Genomic DNA, 5,122 nt, shown 5'->3' with positions numbered 1-5,122 from the left:
AACCCTTTTCTACACACCCCCCCGCATCTGATAGAGTGTCTTGTACATCTCATTGTTACAATGGGTCAACCTGTATCCATTCCTTGTATCTTAAATGAAGAATTGCTGGCTTGATTTATGCTGATTCTACTTGTATAGATACACCTAAAATCACTCGCCAAGTCCAAGAGCACATAAATAATATTCACATCACTTTTTTTCATTTTGTTATAATTGTGTTCTACACATTTATTGACAGGTTACAAATTATTCTCAAATTTTAATGCATTAAAATAGTTTCTTTTTTTCTTATTTTCTTAGCTAGGAAATCAGCAAGACCTCAGTAAGTATTCCTCACATAAGACTTTTCAAATGGGTTGGTGAAATGTTGAGCTGAGCTCCCATCTTTTCAGAACTCACACTTCTGCTTAGGAATTGATGCTGGCTGTTGGAAAAGAGCTCAAGGAAGAATGTCATTTAAAGCCTTATAACTTTATTCTGTACCGGGTATTTTCTTGCTACTTTGTTTATTGAGCGTGTCTACAAGAACAACATTCCCTGGGGAGCAGGGAGATGCCATATGAGGTTTTCTTACTGAGATTTCTGAGTGACTTGCTATCACTTGTACTGCATTTTGCAAATTGAATCTGTCAAAACCATTTTAAGAGATATTTGGTTTTAAAAGATATTTGGTTCCAAGCATTCTGTCTAAGGCATATTCAACAACTAGTGAAACTTGTGTTGTCTGTAGCTATGTGTCCTTCTCTATGTGTGCATGTATACATGTGTATAGGTATGTGTGTATTTTTGTGTATAGTAACATGCATGTCTACATATAGACGGGCATATACACACATATATTCATATACAAATAAATATACATATATAAATATATGTGCATATATATATATATATCAGTTGTTCAGTGATTCAATCTATAGTTCCCAGCATATTGCCACTCTCACAATGTGTACATGATAAACTGCTCTGAGGGTATTTGTTGTATGATAGACATCTTTTGTACTCACTTCCCCCATTAACCTTGTTTTTCATCCCTGAATACCTTCGGTCTACTTTGCATAGGTTAGCATTGTTTTCATTATATGTATTCACTGATAATAGAAGAAAAATTGGTTTGTAAAAGAAAGAGAACTTTTAGGTCAGAGGTTAAAAGTATCCTAACGTCTCAATGATTCTTATGAGATAAAATTTGTAATAGTAGTAAAAGTGAAAAGGAATTCCTAGATCTGTTGTTTTGCCATTTAGAATAGGAAAGAATAACATCATGTCACTATTATAACTCTTAAAGAATGCAAGGGTAACTGATGGTCGCTATCATTTTTCCACAACACCAGTGGATTCTGAAGAATAATAGTAGACCAGCAGAAATTGTAAGTACCAGACATGGAGCATGAAAGATAAAGAGAGGAAATGAGAGAGTGAAAGAGAAAGAGAAATATCACAATACTGAAAGTGCATAACAGATAAACAAGAGCTGTATGAGAATATTCATACTGCTATCTTTAGACTTTACATGTACATTTGGAGGTATTTGATGTATGTTAACCCATTAACATGAAATATAAAGTTATTTTGATAAAAATAAAAATGATTCAGGAGAAATTATAAATGCAAAAACAATCTTCACAGAAGCAAATTCTCAGAAATATTTCATCACTTTGAAAAGGATAAAGTGGATGAAGTTAGTAGTATGACAATTCACAAAGACATAAAAAGATATTAATATATTTCATTACATATCCCAAAGAAGAAAGCAATTATTGTTTAGATGATTTTTTAAAACACAGTCTCTCAGGTGTTGGGAAGGTGGCTCAGTGGTAGAGTGCCTGCCTTGCATGCACTGGGTTTGATTCCTCAGCATGATATAAGCCAAAAAAAGATGGAAGTGTGTTGTAGCTCAAGTGTTAGCGCTAGCTTGGAGCTGAGGGAGAGCACCTAGGACCCAGAGTTCAAGCCCCATGACCAGAAAAATCAAAATATAAAACAACACAAAACACAGTCTCTCACTTTTGTGGCTTCAACTCTGTAATACCACTGCTTCAGCCTAGGGCTAAGGTTTTAGGTGTGTATATTTATCAACACTCCTGATTCAGACTCTACTTAATCATTTTTTTAAAATAAATATTTTGTTCTTAATTTTCCTCTTTGTAAATTCACATGCCCTATAAAAAATGGTTCGGCCATCCCAGTAACCTTCTCAATGTACCTCCTAATAACGACTTTCAAAAAGTTGTATTATATTACAAGGAAAACAATGCTACAAATAAGGAAAACCAATCAAAATATTAATGATTAAAATAAAAACTAAAATAATTATCAGTGTTTTCAGTATTTGAAGGGTATTACCTATTAGATTTTACTATTTTCTCATATCCCTGTAATTTAAAATGGGCTAAGGTTATGATATTCAACAAGAGGTTTTTAGGTTATGAGTAATCTTTAAAGTTACCCACTAAGATTACTCTTTATGGCTCATCTAATCATTTGTATATGTCTTATATCATCATTTGTTCCTTGCTAACATATAAAATAAGGAAGCCAGGGGCTGGGAAGGTAGCTCAGTGGTAGAGAGCTTGCCTTGCATGCTTGAGGCCCTGGGTTCAATTCCTCAGCACCACATAAGCAAAAAGAAAAAAGCCGGAAGTGGCGCTGTGGCTCAAGTGGTAGAATGCTAGCCTTGAGCTGAAGAGCTGAGGGAGAGCGCCCAGGACCATAGTTCAGGCCCCACGACCGGACCCAAAAAAATTAAAAAAACATAAAATAAAATAAGGAAGCCCTATAGTTTTAACAGAAACTGTGTAGATAACAAAGTCTTAACTCTTTATTCTGCTCCTTTACATAAAGACTTGGCAACTTCTGATTAGTAATGTTCCTATAAACTCTTAAATATACATTCATAGTAGCATATGTCTGTTGTTACCATAAATCTTAAATATTTTATCGAAAAGTTTTATTACCTGCCAAACAGTCCTTGTTTTAGCATATATAAGCAAATTCCCAAAATTAAATATATTTAAACCATTAAAACTTTTAACAAAACTTAACACTTGCTGCAGTGTTCATTATGACAGGTGCCTTGTATAGAATAATTTAATTCCTCCTCCTACACATCTCTTGAACAACAAATATCTGGAATTATTTTGTTTTTGACATGTCAATCTTGATTTTAGTCTTAAATGTGTGCTTATTTAAGAAGTACATGGTTCTAAAGTTTCATGAAAATTCTTTTAAACTTACTTTTTGTTGAATTGTCTAGTTTAAGAAAATCAATTACATTTTATATATAAAACATGTTCTATGTTCCATTCAGCATCACTTACTCTAACATTGGAACTATACAGAGAAGATTTGAATGACCCCTGTGCAAGGATTGCAGGCAAATTCCTGTACCATTACCTACTTTCACAACAACAGATGCTGGAGGGGATGTGGCCACGAGTTAACTGTACTGCACTCTTGGTGGGAGTGTCAACTTGTTCAACCACTTTGGAAAGTAGTATGGAGGTTCCTCAAAAGACTTCACATAGAACTCCCCTATGACACAGCAATCCCACTTTTGAGCATTTACCCAAAAGATCACAAACAAGACGGTACTAAAACTGCCATCACAATTATATTTATTGCAGCATTGTTTAAGATAGCTAAGATATAGAACCAACCCCAATGCCCTTCATCAGATAAATAGATCAAGAACATGTGCTATTTATACCAATGAAATTCTATGCCTCCATGAGAAAGTATGGCATGACCCAATTTGTTAGAAAATGGAAAGACTTGGAAAAAAATTATTAAGTGATGTAAGCCAAGTCCAAAGAAACATAGGTCACAGGGTTTCCCTAATTTTTAATAACTAATATAACTGGGATAAGCAGAAAAGGTCAAAATCTATGCACATATGACCAGATAAGATGTTGTTAAGGGAAATGAACCCCCAAATAGGAACACAACTGTTTTTGTTTTCTTCCTTGCTATTGTTCTAACGTACTTATAACAGGCTATGTGATTTTTTTTGTTTCTTTATATGTTCCTCCCCCATGCTATAACCCCTGTTTTCACTGTATTTGAATTTGGTGTGCCCACCTCTTGTATATACGCTCCTGTAATTTGGGGGAGGGGAAGGAAAAAAGCAAAATGCTGAAATAGGGATTCAGGTTGACCCATTGTAACAATGAGATGCACAAGACACTATGTTGAAAACTGAACTTTACAATTTAGGCAGGGGAAGTGGGGAGGGGCGTGTACTTGTAGAGGTGGGAGGGAAAGGACAGTAGAGGGAAAATAAAGGAGGAGGTAACAAAGCTTGTTAGGAAATGTACTCATTACTTGCTCATGTAAATGTGACCTCTCTGTACAGTATTTTTAAAATAAAAAACATATGAAAATGTTCTGAGATGAAAGAGTTTATTTCCTTTATTTTACTCATATAATATGGTTAACAAAGAAATTAATGCGAAACACTGATATGAAGGTATTTTGAATGAATGTGTGTGTGTGCACGTGCACGTGTTCTCATGCACTTGCATGTATGTTGGTGTGCTCACAGTTTGAAAAAAGGGCGTCAAAGTCTTGCTAGGCCTGCTCTCTAGATTGGTGAGCTACTATATGAGCTACATCTCCATTCCTGGCCCTTTGCTAACATTAAAATTTTTGAAAAATTATCTCATGAATTTATTTTGTCCTGATTGGCTTCCACTGTTATCCACATATCTCTGGCTCCTGAGTAAATATGCCAAGTAGTTAGGATTACAGGTGTGACCAACCAGCACAAGGCTTTCAGAATAATTTTAAAAGTGGAAGAAAGTTTACTTCACGGGGGCTTGTTTTATCATCTCCTACTTATAAAGCACTTTGGAGTGATTATTTGTGATTTTTTTTGTTTTTTAGATTCTTAAGAAAGTAAGTGATGATATTTAAAATTTAGTACGTTTTAAAATGGAACCTGGAAAATTAGGACAGAATATATTTGTCTCTCTTATAAGCACAGCTCTGTGCATGATAACCCAATACCACCAACACAGTCTGTGTTGAAGACAAAAGGTAACAGAAAATAATCACCATGGCCAATAATTGTTATGGTATTATTTCTTGGACAATATGAACCTTGAATAGAGAGTGTAAGAGA

General features: G+C 34.7%; 1 non-coding gene across 1 annotated transcript; it reads left to right on the top strand.

Moving 5' to 3' along the window:
• Window positions 1–3,297: 3,297 nt before the first annotated feature.
• LOC138815704 (U6 spliceosomal RNA) lies at window positions 3,298–3,404 on the top strand. The gene has a single exon (XR_011368423.1). It is a non-coding gene; the product is annotated as a U6 spliceosomal RNA (small nuclear RNA).
• The last annotated feature ends 1,718 nt before the right edge of the window (window positions 3,405–5,122 follow it).

This window comes from Dipodomys merriami, unplaced genomic scaffold (genome assembly GCF_024711535.1).
Source record: "Dipodomys merriami isolate MVZ:Mamm:240054 unplaced genomic scaffold, mDipMer1.0.p SCAF_66, whole genome shotgun sequence".
In the NCBI taxonomy this organism is placed as follows: domain Eukaryota; kingdom Metazoa; phylum Chordata; class Mammalia; order Rodentia; family Heteromyidae; genus Dipodomys; species Dipodomys merriami.
Note: the sequence above shows the minus strand (reverse complement) of the source record. Positions and strands in the feature narration are given on the sequence as shown.